Below are 15330 nucleotides of genomic sequence, written 5' to 3'. Positions count from 1 at the left end.
TCTCCACTGGATGATTACCTGACTTGAAGCAGTTGCAAAATGTCCACACATGCTCCAGTCTTTCCAAGGCATATCAGCCCAATTCTCAGTTGTACCAGCTGAGCAAACTGATGGGATTAGTAACTGGACCAGGCCCCCATTACACAAGAATGAAGCAATTACTGCCCTGAAGCAACCTACATTCCATAGAAAGGATATAATATATATCTGCAGAAAATGAATATAAAACATATATGAAGTAGAAACAAATTAATTTCAGGGGGTAGAGCATTAGAACTGAGGGTGGAGCAAGGGAGAGATCAGGATAGGTTTCCAGGAGGAGGTGGTATTTGTGAGGAGGGAGTGCATTTCAGGCCTGGGAATGACCTGTTTAAAAGCAGCAAGGCCTTTATAATCTGCCTTCACTCATAATGATTCCTTTCATTCATTCTGTGTGCCAGCCAAACTAAACTATTCTCCATCCTACAGTTTGTAACCTGTCCTCCCCTCCCTCTGCAGCTTGGTTCTCATAGGCTCTATGCCTAGGAAGGACAAGGACAAGAAATAAGAATTTATTAATCACCTATTGTATGCCAGGCACCAAGGTCAACATTGTAGAAATATTTTTACAATTGCTTTCCAACAATCCTATGAAGTAGATGATCTTATTATCCCCATTTTTATAGGTGAGGAAACTGAGGCAGGCAGTGGTGAAGTGACTTGACCAGGGTCACATAACTCACAAATGTCTGAGGCTACATTTGAACTCAGGGCTTCCTGATTCCAGCTCTTTCCATTCCCTCAGCTTTTCCCCACAATTAGTTCTAGAATCCATTCTGGCCTGCTTGGTCTATCCCAGTATAAGAAATGATGAATAAAAAAATCCCTTTTCCCTCCTTTGCTATCCCCAGATCTTATATGCCCAGGCCATAAATCTTGGAGCAGAGGTAACCAATAATTCCTTACTTCCACGGAAACCCCTACCATATATGTGAGTCTCTATATAAAGGGAAATGTTGGTGTCTGTGGTGCCACAAGCATCTAATACCTCATTTCAGGTCAACTAATGGAGGTCCATCTTTAGAGGCAGACTTAACAACAAATAGTATTATTTATCTCTAGGTCTTCTGAGGCCTCAGTTGTCTAAAAAGGATATCTCTCGACATATATTAGTAGGATTCATAAATGTCTTAACATCTTAGTTTGTTTCTTTCCTTTATCAATGTAGCTACTAATTTATAATAAAAATAACTTTTAGATAAATTTTTGGTGGCAAATGTAGGAAATAACGATAAGAGATATTGATCACTTACTCTTTCCAATTATCTCCACAGACCCAGAAAAAAAAACACCAAAGAACCAATTCATCACCTCCATTTCTTAAAGTTCATTTCCTCTTTCAAGACTTAATTCAGTTTCTACTTTTTCCATGAAGTTCTTCCCTGGTCCTATCATCCTGGTAATAATTTTCTTCTCATTATATTTTAAACATTAGTGTATTGTTGTATCTTTATAGTTTATCTACAGCATCTGGCACAGTGCCCAACACATTGAAATGCACTTGACAAAGCTTGTTGAATTGATGCTGAATGAAATTGTAGCCTGAGAACAGAAGATGAGCTTTAAAAGTATGAAAACAGTCTAGATAGAAAGAATGATCACTATTTATAGGTGAGGACTAAAAAATTTACAGCTCTAAAGTTGGAGAAGTTTAGCAATAGTGAGTAAAGGAGGTCATACCAGCTCAAGTAACCCCAACTGCAAACCTTCTTTCATTACTTCACTTCTTGCTTGTTAAAATTAGGGAAAAAAATTCAAATTCTTTTCCCATTATGTTCTGTTTTCTTAATTCCTTTAATTACATCTAGAATAGTTCAACATTTCATAGGTTTCTTCGATGGATTAAAATTCTTAGTATAAGTATTTAATGAAAATTGTATTATATACAGAACACAATTTTTATTTCTTCAAGGACACATTTTGAGCCTAAATGAGAGCATATACAACAAATGTAAAATGAAAACTTTATAAAAATCATTAAAAACTTTAAAGTGAGATTTAAATATTGTCCAGGGATGAATATGCAATTTTTAACATTGCAAGAGTAATTGATATTTAAAATTTTTTAATTTTTTTTTGTCTCCTAGGAAAGTTTTTTTGTAAATTTATCAGGAATCTTCATTATAGGAGTTGTTTCATTATTATGTATTTCAGGCATATTATTATGAAACCTGTTGTATGTTTATTGATATTTTACTTTCTCTAAATAAGAACAATACTTGTTTTCTAGAATTGTATTTGTTGGAACAAAAAAATTCTAAACAATTTGTTCTCATCTATGACCTTATGTGACAGGTTTTCCCCTATTTTCCCAGTTAGAAGGATACTATGGAATGAAATGTCTTCAGACCCAATATTCTTTTATGATTAAGAGATCATCATCTGCCTTTGGCAGGGGAGAAAATATGAGAAAAAAATATATAACTAGATTTTTTTCCAAAAACTGAAGAGGATGTATAACTTTGAAGTATTAATTTTGATTAATATTAATAAAAAGTATTTTGAATAAATTAAAAAACTCACACTCTGCTGAATTCTGTAGTGGATAGTTTATTTCTCCAGCAACAGTGAAAATGTCTGCTTACATGAAAAATAAAGAATACTATTTAATAAGAGTACAGATTTACTGTTGCTTAAATAATAGTTATGTTGTATGTCTCAAGTGTAAGAGGGGCTCTGCTAATTTGCTAGTTTTTTTTTCAATTCTGTGAACAATATCTTTACTTGTGTTCCTATCCTAAATAACATTGTATTTCTACAATAAAAAGAGTTATGAACAGAGTCTTATATTTGCATATAGAGAAGAATAAACCTCAAGGTGTGGGTGGGGAACCAGTTGGTTGACCTGTACCAAGTAGAAACCCTCGCCTTCTGCAACTCTCTCCTTGAACAGACTAGGGACAAGACCTCATGAATTTGTGAGGATTTTTTTTGCCCTGTGTGGCAGACACTGTGCTAAATTCTGGAGAGATAAAGAAAAACAAAAACCAGAATGTATATGGACTATTGGCAGGAGGGCATCTGACCAATCTAGTTTGATATTGGCTACCAACATCTCAGGCCTTTTCCCATCCCACATTTGAGTAATACTGGATCTCATTCAGATTTAGTGCAGACAGGGGAGGGGGAAGGGAGGGAGGGAGAGAGAGAGAGAGAGAGAGAGAGAGAGAGAGAGAGAGAGAGAGAGAGAGAGAGAGAGAGATATTATTATTTTGGGACACACACATGTGTATGTATAGGCATTGGAAATAAATAGAGACAGGTTGAATGGTGTGGGAACTCCATACCTTAAGACTGTGATTTCACCAACTCTTTCATATCAGGGACTAAGACCATGGGGACTACATGGAAGTTCTTTGTCCTTTACTCTTCTTACTTTTGAAAACCCTGGGACAGTGAGGAATAAAGGACCAGGATCCATGAAACTCACCTAGCATTGGTGAGTGGACTGTTAGTAGAGGAAGTGGACTAAATTCCTAGAGGATTGAGATTTGGGCTACCATGATTAACCATGTATTGGTTTAGGGTATGAAGCTTCTTCCTATACTATTACTTGAGAACATCAGTCTCCTCAAAATCTCTTGTTTCTGCTTCTTCCAGGAGCACATTTGCAGGCCACTTTGGTGCCATGATTCACAATTTTTCACTATTATGGTACAGAAAGCTTTGCAGTGAGCATTTAAGTTAGCAACACTCCAAAAGACTCAAGTATATTCCATTTCCCTTCAATAAGCAAATGTGAAGTCTGAAATGTTTTAAGGTTGGTGTTTATTTGTAAAAACTAAATGTTGTTTACAAAAACTAGACAGCATACTAGCATTCTGGTAAATAAATTTTATTAAAGACATTATTTATTAATATTCTTTTATGTGAAGTAATCTAACATCCAGAATTTCATGGCACACCCTTTGAGAACCACTGGTTTAGTTTAATAACTGCTTTCCAAAGGTAGTGAAGCAATACAGATGGGCAGAGTAAATAGAATCTGGCTTTAATGATGTTTCTTTAATTCTTTCCTCACTCAGTCTGAATTTCTCAACTCCCTCAATTTAAACCCAGAATCCTTTCACTTGGCTCCTCCTAGAATGTCTATAATTGCTATCTCCCATGATAAATTTCAGACTTGTTTGCCTTAAAAACTTACCTCTTGCTAGCAGTAAATCTGCTGAACCTCTACTCTTTTTTCCTCTTTTAAAACTTGTTTTTGTTTTTCAATCCTAGAGAAGCTCTAGATACACAGAAAAAACAATATACCCTTCTTTGTTTCTATCATTCTTAATTCTCAACCTTATTAATTCTGAGAGATACAATTTTTATCTCTAGGTGATGCAGTGATAGAAGTGCTGGGCTAAGAGTCAGAAAGACCTGAGTTCAAATCCAGATTTAGAGACTTCCTGTGTGATCTTGAACAACTCACTTAATCTCTGTTTGCTTATGGATCACTGTCTTGTGGTTATGGGGCTTGTGTAGCAATGAAATTATGAGCTGTGCTGCCCAGAGCCACCCAAGATGGACAGGTTATAGTGCAGAGTTAGTTGGAGAAGGAAATGGCAAACTACTCTAGTATCATTGTCAAGGAAACCCCATGGATAGAGTCAGACATAACTGAACAATAGCAATTTGTATTCTATGTATCCTTGTACCTGTTTCAAGTCAAAAACCTATTAGAACCAAGATATAAAGAGAATTATATGCAAGATAGCATATAATAGGGGAGATCCTTATCCAAAATTCATTTATATTTAGCAAGTCCTACTAGAAGCAGGAGTAGATAGAATAGCAAAGAACATCAGAATCAAATATAGAATAATAGTCAGAATTTTAATTTGTAAATATCTTAACTGATAAATCTAAATGCAGAAACATGAAATTTTTACAGCTTTATGGTGAATGCCTAGAGGGACTGAGTAAAGCTGAATTTGGAAAATTAAGCAAATGCTTGTTTCCTGTTTAAGGTACAACAGTGTTGGTGTTTCCTCTTCTGCAAATTGGGAATGATTACTGTAATTATAGCTATCATGTGAGGCTATTATAGAGATCAGTTTAACTGATTAAAGGGGAATCCTGTCAAAATCACTTCTCATATATTTTTGGTATTCTATCACAGTATTATGAAACACTCTTTATCTCACAGAAGTTTAACTTGCTCAATTTCTTTAGGAAGTTAAAATTAATCTTAATCAGATCATTTTATTTTCTATTCTTTCCATGGGACATTATAAATAAGTAAACCTTAACTTTCTGGAGAAAGGCCCTCTATCAAGACTGTGGCAGACCTATACAGGAGTGAATTTGATCTGGACAAAGTCCTTGAGGAAATTTCTGTGCTTGCTTTCTCCTTTTCTTGAAGAGGTAGATACAAAAAGACATATCTATCAGATATGATTCTTAATTATTATGCTTATCTATTTTTCTTTGATACAAACCTCACTAGGTAAGTAGTATTATGTTGCTAAGTGACTTTGATAGAAAGAAGGTATCACAAAATGATCACTGAAAGATAAAAAAAATTTAAAACAACAGGGTTTTGTCAACTTAGCACTTAATGATTTTTTTACCTCAATTTCTATTAGCTGAAGATTACTGATAATGACAAGAAAGTCCCTTGAGTACCTTAAGCATGACTGATACTAGGTACACTTGGTTTTGGGACAGGTATATGCTCTGTCATTCCTGAGAATGATAGCATAGATAAAGGAAAAACTACACTAAGAATAGGCAGGAAAGCTCTGCCAAGCCAGCTATATAGGCATATCAGAAATTTGTCAACTAGGAAAGGAAAATAAATGGCACTTTCAGGATCCCATGAGGAAACTGAGAATTAAAGATGTCAAATAAAAATCATCTGGAAAAAATAAATGAAATAAAAAACATCCCTAGCAGAATAGTTTGAGACATCCTAAACTCAGTCCAGTTGGATCTAACATACTCTAGGTGGTAGCATTGGATTCTCTGTCCTGCATTTGCAGGATATTTAATTTTCTGCTCCAGTGCATCCTTGAAAATAATACTCTAAGATTGTCACCAATCTCTCATGACATAGCAGAGTATACAAATCAGTGAGTGAAAAAAGTGACAATTAATTTTGGTATTTATTTAATAGGAATCACCTTCAATTTCCATGTCCTTTGTAGCCTGTATAATCTATTCTATCAGTTACCTTCCAAAAACTATAAAAAGCTAAACTTCTCCTTTTGATATTTCTACTTAAGAATGTAAATGTTCATTCTTTCCTTTTCTTTCCAGTATAATATAGGTTCTCAGACTATCTTAACTTTTAGAAAAGAGCATTCTTTTTTATCTTTCAGTTTCAAATATATAGATATACATATGTATATATATATATATGAAGATATATATAGTATCAACAAAATTTTACTAATCAGTTTTGTATTCTACTCTTAAAGAATATGAGTATACAATATTGCTTCAGTTAATAGATAAAACACTCAGGGATCAATTCTCAAGATAACTAAAAGAGGAAAAGATTTCCCCAAAGGAGAAAGATCATTATTTATGCTTTCATCCCAAAATAAAAATAAAAATAATAAGATAAAAATAAAAAAATTTTGAAGAGAGCAAAAGAAATACATTTGCCCACTTTACCATCTCTCTCATATCTTTTTTTTTAGGTTTTTGCAAGGCAAATGGGGTTGAGTGATTTGCCCAAGGCCACACAGCTAGGTAATTATTAAATGTCTGAGGTCAGATTTGAACTCATGTACTGCTGACTCCAGGGTCGGTGCTCTGTCCACTGTGCCACCTAGCCACCCCTCTCTCATATCTTTTTAGTGATGACCTATATACAGCATCAAAAGCAACCTTGATAAAAACATGGAAGGGCAACAAGCAGGTTTTCATGAGTGATTTTCTATAAAAACCACACCTTTATAGTCCTATAAATAACAGAGCTATAGGTAATACAAAATCCTGCTAGGCCTGTAGTTTATTGATTTTTAAAGAAACATTTAATTGAATAGAGCAAATTGAAACTTTCAAGGCTCTACTTAAAGAAGATACCTAAAAATCAGAAATTGAAGGTACCTGCATGTTTCTCAAGTGTTACTCAGGAACATAATCTTCTATGAAAGGCTCAACCAAAGAAACTTTTTTACCAATGTTAAGGTTATTCAAACAATTACATTTTTACTGCAAAAGGTATTGGTCTAACTATCTTTAGTAAAAAAAAAAACAAAGTGGTTCTACATTTCCTCATTTATAAAATGAAGGGAGTTTGACCTAGATGACTTCTAAGATATTTAACAGCTCTGAATCTAGGACCCTATAATCTTGTAACATGTAGATCAATAACAACCTATTTCATTAGTCCATTGATATGAATATCTTGAACTAGATCTGAAGACAGAGGATGATATGACTCAGTTAATTAGGAAGGAAAAAATCAGGTTGGATTATATTTGGAAAACTATGCAGTGCTTTCAAGGATTCTAAACTCTTTATAAGTCCATATGTTATATCAGTAATATCCTGATTTTGCTATACAGCTTCAAAACTTGGAACATCAAGCTCTCTGGAGAGCTAACAGTACAGATAACTCAAATGAAAATAGAAAGACTCATTTGTATATTAAACAAACTTTAGCATATTATAATCACTTGAGTGTGAAAATCAGCATAGAGTATATTATTTGGGATATGGATTATTAGCAAAGGAAGTGAGCTGTTAATATATTAAGAATGAGAAATAACAGATGGATATCCTCAATCCTACAAAATAAAACCCTCAAGGCACACATACAAACACAAATACACAAAATACAAACCAAGAGGGAAGCCAAAAGTGTTTTGGATAGATCATCTATTGAAGATTTATGGGAAACATGAGAAGACATGTGGAGTAATTGTGATCTATATTGGTAAATGTGATAGCCATGCCAATGAAATTACTGATAATAATTACTGAATTTTATCTGAAGGTATTATCTATACAATTTCAAAATCAACAAGTTAGCTTGAATTTCAAAAGAAGAAATTAAAAAGACATAAATTCTCAAAGGAAAAAAATCCTAAACTAGAAAGAATTATAAGTGAGTTCTATTAAAAATTTAAAGAAAAATTAATTCTAATATTATATAACATATTCAGAAAAATAAAGAAATTAGGTATCCAACCATTTTCCTTTACTGAGACAAATATAATCCTGATCCTAAACTGAGAAGACATAAATCAAAGAAAGAAAACTATACTCTCTCTCACACATACACACACACACACACACACACACACATACACACACACACACACACACACACACACACACACATACACACACACACACACTCTAAAAAGAGGTCCATAGGCTTCATTAGAGTGCCAAAGTGATCCAAAGGTTAAGAATATTATCGCAAACCAATATTTCTACTAAATATTAATGCAAAAAGATTTAATAAAATATTAACAAAAAGATACATCAACTTGTTAAAAAGATTATTAATTATGATCAAAGTGAATATATTCCAGGAGAAAGAATGGTTCAATATTAGGCAAACTATAAATGTAATTGATCACATTGATATTAGAAATAACAAAAATTTCATGATTATACGAAGAGATGCAGGAAAACTTTTTTTTTTTGGTTTTTGCAAGGCATTGGTGTTAAGTAACTTGCCCAAGGTCACACAGCCAGGTAATTATCAAATGTGTGAGGCTGGATTTGAACTCAGATTCTCCTGACTCCAGGCAGGTACTATATCTACTGTGCCACCTAGATGCCCTAGAAAAAACTTTTGACAAAATACAATACTTATTTTTGTTAGGGCACATAGGAATAAATGGATCTTTTCTCAAAATGGTATTTTTTTTTTAAAAAGGGAGAAAATAGTTAAATTAGGGTAAGAGATTGTTATAAAAGACAAAAAAAATTTTAATTGCTTAAAATTTAAAAGCTTCTCTATGAGCAAAACAATTGCAGTTAGAATTAGAAGTAAATAAATTAATTTACAAATCTCCTATCTCTCATTGGAGGCCTCTGATCTTACATCCTTTGTCTGAAATCTGTTCTTTCTCTATATAAAGATATTATATCTAATTCCCCTTGGCTAGAGACCCCTCCTTCTAGCCTATTTTATTTTACAGAATAAATACCTCCTTTGGCTAGGAGATTGCCTATCATCTCCTAAATTATCACATAACAATTAAGCTAAATATTGTCATAGAAAAATCTCAAATTATTTCTCTTGTGTTTATCTTTCTCTTATTAGATAGGTGCTTTTACTTCAAAGCAAATAATCACAGTTTTGAAATATGTATATATAATATATATATGTATATATATGTGTGTGTGTGTGTGTGTGTGTGTGTGTGTGTGTGTGTGTAGGATATATTTGGATATATATATATATATCCCAAATAGTCCCAGTTTATTTATATAACTGGAAAATTTCTATACAAAAACTTATTTAACTACTAGCCATCCTTAACATACAAATCATTATTTTCAGTTCTTTCAAACTATTAGAACAAGATCGCTTTAAATTTCCCAGCATGCATTAGTAGTTCCAATATAACAAAACAGCAGTAAGAATATCACATAAATTACTATATATCTTTGTAGTATTACATTACACATGAACCTACAGATCTATCCCAGAAGGGTCCATGATTATTATTTTTTTAGGTTTTTTTGCAAGGCAAATGGGGTTAAGTGGCTTTCCCAAGGCCACACAGCTAGGTAATTATTAAGTGTCTGAGGCCGGATTTGAACTCAGGTACTCCTGACTCCAGGGCCGATGCTCTATCCACTGTGTCAGTCACCTAGCCGCCCCTGGGGCCATAATTATATTTCCCTTATTACCCCTTCAAAGCAATCACATGTTAATTCCAGGCTTTAACATTATAGTATGCAAGCAGCTTATGCAAAAGCATATCACATAGCTGATAAATACATCTTACTCATCAATAAGTTAACTTACAGTGGGACTACACAATTGCTATTTGTTCATCAGTCAGAGCCCCTCACATCAGTTGAACCCAGATCCTCCAAGATTCTAATCTCATATATATATATAACACATTTTAAAACCCCAATGCAATTCTAATTTATGCTATGGTTAATCCAATAGCAAAGAACTAAATCATTAAATGAAACCTCAGTTCATCTAGTTTGCTATCAAGTATACAACAAAAATTACCATCAGTTTAGTTTGATAAAAGCTTTAGAGTACCTCGTACAGAGAATCCAGCCCTCACATTCCAAAAACTCCATCCAAAATAAAAACACAATAGTTATAATTATTAGGCTAAACATTAAAATGAATTAGAGCTTTTTTCCCAAAAGAAATCAATAAATATCCCTGATAACATAATTGTGTATTTTCCTCTTAGTAACAGAATACCACTTTCCTTTAACTCGAAGGTGTTACAATATAGTTTAAAATCCCAAATCACTTTAACAATCAAGATTATGTAATCCTTCCCATTGTTTATAAATTTTGTCAGAATGTAAGAATACTAATAACCCTCTTTTTTAAAAGAAAGATTTTATTTATTTTGAGGTTTTACAATTTTCCCCCCATTTTTTCTTCCCTTTCCCTACCCCCCACAGAAGGCAGTCTGTTAGTCTTTACATTGTAATAACCCTCTTTTAAAATCCTGAGTGGGGCAGCTAGGTGGTGCAATGGATAGAGCACTGGCTCTGGAATCAGAGGTCCAGAGTTCAAATTTGGCCTCAGATACTTAATAATTACTTAGCTGTGTAACCTTGGGCAAGTCACTTAACCCCATATAAAATCCTCAGAATGATTCCCAAAAACTCTAGTTCAGAAATTAGTCAATCTTAAAAAGGACTTTTCGGCCAAGTAGCCAGAGCAGAGGCATTCATTAACATGATTTCCTTGTAATAAATGTGTCTCCCTTGGGGTGGCTAGGTGGCACAATGGATAGAGCACCCGCCCTGGAGTCAGGAGTACCTGGGTTCAAATCCGGTCTCAGACACTCAATAATTACCTAGCTGTGTGGCCTTGGGCAAGCCACTTAACCCCATTGCCTTGCAAAAAAAAAAAAAAAAAACATAAAAAATATGTCTCTCCACCCTTGATTTTTATATTTTCTTCATTTCATCCCACCTGTGACTGCATCTTTCCCTTTAAGGTTTAAACACTTTAAGTCTCCCATCCCACCCCACCCCCTCCTCAGGTGAACTCAGTTTAGAGTTCAAGTCTTTTTTTTTTGGTTGGTTTTTTTTTTTTTTGCAAGGCAAACAGGGTTAAGTGGCTTGCCCAAGGCCACACAGCTAGGTAATTATTGAGTGTCTGAGACCGGATTTGAACCCAGGTACTCCTGACTCCAGGGCGGGTGCTCTATCCACTGTGCCACCTAGCCGCCCCTTAGAGTTCAAGTCTTAATGGGATCAATCTCCACAATCTCCTTCCCCCAACCCAGGGAGAAAACATGGGATCTTTTCCAGACAGTCATAATAATAAGCAATTCCCCCTCCTATAATTTCTCAATCTTTCCCTTAAAAGTTCTTTCTCCTCTAAACTCTCCCCAAACCAGCTTTTTCTCTTTAAGAATCTCTCCTCCCCCTTCTCTCTTTAACTTTGCACACCCAGAGTTACTGCCTGCTCAGTGAGGGAGGCTATGATCTCCATGAGGGGGGCGCTGCAGGCCTACTTACCCCTCCTCCACCTTCTGAAACTCCTGGGCCCGACTGCCAGCTCCCCCACAGTTTAAAACTTAAGCTGAGTCCCAAAACACAGAATTAACTACTCCAGAACACGTATACAAGATAGGACGTACATGAAACACACATATCCCAGTGGGAACATTCAAACTCACTCATACAGCAGACTGGTGGCTCCTTTGCCCCCATGTTGGCCAGCAATCTTCCCCTTGGTGGGCTTTAAAATTTTGGAGAAATTCCTGGAGAGGGAACCCCAAATGCCCCTCTCTCCCAACGGGGTACCATATTATCCTCTGGTTTCTCCTTTGGGATAGATCTCCCACCTGGAGGACTTCTTAGCCAGTTCTTACCCCCCAGACATTTTAATCACTCTTGACTCCAAACCCCAGGCCAATCTTCCCAGGAATCTCTGAGATATTTCCCCCACAGGGAACACTAAGAAAGTGGGCCTGAAATCAAGCCATTTGCCCACATTATTTTCCTGTGCTCTTCTGGGAAAATACCAGAAAAAGAGACTACATTACAATATCACAGATGAGCCCACAAACTGTTATCAGTGGGTCATGAATACTTAGTCCAGAGTGATTAATTTTTTTTTCACGACATCTTAATAAATGACACACCTCTCTTTTAAGGTGGGGAGGAATCCTGGAAATCTTAGGTCTTTTATGCACTTTGAAAGGTTTTGTTCCTGTCCCTTCTTGCCGATCATTGACTGGGGTCACAAATCTAATTGTTACATTTGTCCCCATACATTTTCCCTCTCTGCTCATTATACTAATGAGGAAGAACAGCCCCCTCCTTGAGCATGCACAAAGGAGGAGAAGGTTGAAGATCCTAAGTTAGTTTAGAACTAGGTGGAGCAGATCTGGTCTAATCTCAGTCTTTGTCTTAACTCAGTACCTGCCCACAGGCTACAATATAGTCAGATCCCTGTCTTTGTAATGTAAACTAACAATTTTCACCTTCACATTCTTGTGGAACCCAAACACCCCCCATATTCCTCACATCAACCATTATGGAAAATATTTTGGAAGTACTCATAAAGTACTAAATTTTGTATAACTTTTGTCACAGTGATATTAGTATTACTATTTCCCAAGGTTATTCCCCAATTAATAAATGGTTAAAGGATGTGAACAGGCAATTCTCAGAATAAATCTAAGCTATCTATAACAATACCAAAAAATGCACCAAATTGATAATAATCAGAAAGAAATGCAAATGAAAGTTATTTTATAGTTATACCTCATACTTGACAGATTGGCAGAATTGACAAAAGTGGAAAATGACAAATGTTGGGGGCACTTTAGGAAAGCATGATATTAATGCATTGTTGTTAAAAATTGGTCATTCTAAGAAGAAATATGGAATTTTGCCTCCAAAGCAAGCAAATTATGCAAAGCCTTTCACCCAGTTATACCACTATTAGACTTAAACTGTTCTCCAAAGGGGTTAAAGAAAAAAAGAAAGACCTATGTATTATATATATATATTGCAACATCTCTTTTTTGTGGTAACCCTGGGTTATAAATCTGTGATGTAAAGACTTTTTTCTTTTTAGGTTTTTGCAAGGCAGTGGGGTGAAGTGGCTTGCCCAAGGCCACACAGGTAATAATATTAAATGTCTGAGGTCAGATTTCAACTCAGGTACTCCTGACTCCAAGGCTGGTGCTCTATCCACTGCATCACCTAGCTGCCCCTATAACAATACTATTTTTTTTAAAAAAGAACAATTTTGAAAGATCTATGGATTCTGACCAAAATTCAGTAATGACCCAACACAACTTCAAAAAAAGTGATGATGAAACAATCACTCCACTTCTTAGTAGAGATAGGATAAGCTGGGGGTATGGAGCCAGCATGCATTTTCAGCTATGGCCAGTGGATGGATTTGTTTTGTATTCCTTGACAATACAATTTTATTATCTAGGAATATTTCTATCTGGTTTGGGGGTAAGGATAAAAGAGTAAATGTAAGACAGAAAAAAGAACATCAATTAAGTATTTTAAAATACACAGAAAGCCTAAAAAAGAAAGTACAGAAAGGGACACATATGGAGCAATGGTTATTACTTTGTCAGATTAAACACTTATACATATACAAATTGTATACATATGCATATATATATATTTTATAGGACATATAAAATATACTTTATATGTTATGATATATTTTATAGAGATATAATTATATAAATTTAAGCATTTTAAAATGGCAGAAATTTGTGATTGAGTTGATAATAAAGAGAATTTTAAAATAAAAAATATTGGACTGTTAGTTAAATGATAATTAAAATTATATTTGCTAAAACATTATCTTATTTCTGCTATTGCATTATATTAATAAGTATATTATATCTAAGTGTTTTTATACTGCTTTATATACTGTTTATATACTGCTTAGAAAAATATTAATTAAAAAATTATCCACGAATGCTAAAGAGAAGCCATCTAGATGGACAAGCTCTTCTCTCTAAATACACCAAAAGGAACCAAATTATGGAATGAAAATGGTATTGACTTCAACACCAGCAAGTTATTGGAAATATGACTTGATAATAGTTCATATGGTTAGGAGAAATGCTCAAGGCAGTCTCTAATTTAATGACCAACCCAATCAATTTGATGTAATAGAATTATGTAGACCTTTGTTGATTAGTTGACTCAAAAATAGGAAGATAAACATTTTAAACCAATATTTCTCTCTCTCTCTCTCTCTCTCTCTCTCTCTCTCTCTCTCTCTCTCTCTCTCTCCCTGCCTTTCTCTATCATTGTTTCAATGGCTATCCCAAGTTTAATTCCATTTATGAAGATAGCTGAAGGACCAAATGCTTTATATCTTTTCTATCCCTAGTTATTGATTTTGGGGAATTTTGTATGTTTTATGTATTTTTGAGGGGTGAAGTAAAGGCTATCCCATTCTCAATATCTATATTGTGTCCTGAAACTTTACATATTAGTAGAACATTTTGGAACACCAAGATATAAGCTAAATATAAGGATTTTTGAAATATTTTAGGATATTTGCATAGAGCAACTCCAGATGACAGGAGGGTGGAAGAAGGCAACCAGCCAAAGAGAGAGATCTTTTTTTCTTGGGGGGGGGAATGGAGAGAACTGGGCCTCTGGAATCTTGAGAAATCCTGGCCTATAGATTCCAATTTTAAAAATTACATGGAATTCTTAACTAAGTTCAAAATGAATTAATAATTTGAAATGATAACCAAAGATACAGATGCAATTTTGGATTGAATTAATAAAAGTATACTATAATGCTATGATTGAGTGAGGTTACCACTTTATTGTACTTTTCCCTGGTCAGAATGTATGTGAAGTATCACATTTAGTTCTAGATGATAAGAAAGAAATTAGTAATCTGGATAACATAGAGGTTTTACCTGGATGATAAAAAAAAACCCTAAAAACTACTGCTGCTACTGTTACTATTGCTGCTGCTGCTACCACTGCTTACTTCTGCTACTACATTATATTAATAAGTATATTATATCTAAGTGTTTCTATACTGATTAGAAAAATATTAATTAAAAAATTATCCACACATATTAAAGAGGAACAATCTAGATGGACAAGCTCTTTTCTCTAAATACTCCAAAAGGAACCTGCTGCTGCTGCTGCTGCTGCTGCTAC

At 34.5% G+C, this 15330-nt stretch overlaps 1 long non-coding RNA gene across 1 annotated transcript in view; it reads left to right on the top strand.

Moving 5' to 3' along the window:
- LOC141507960 (uncharacterized) overlaps window positions 1-15330 on the top strand; it is a 91494-nt gene that overhangs the window by 15316 nt on the left and 60848 nt on the right. The window contains exon 2 of the long non-coding RNA XR_012474308.1: window positions 1314-1438. This is a non-coding gene — a long non-coding RNA (uncharacterized LOC141507960). The remainder of the gene's footprint in view (window positions 1-1313; window positions 1439-15330) is intronic.

The sequence above is a fragment of the Macrotis lagotis genome, chromosome 1, assembly GCF_037893015.1.
Source record: "Macrotis lagotis isolate mMagLag1 chromosome 1, bilby.v1.9.chrom.fasta, whole genome shotgun sequence".
Lineage (NCBI taxonomy): Eukaryota > Metazoa > Chordata > Mammalia > Peramelemorphia > Peramelidae > Macrotis > Macrotis lagotis.
The sequence above is the reverse complement of the archived record's forward strand: the minus strand, read 5'-3'. Positions and strand labels throughout refer to the sequence as shown.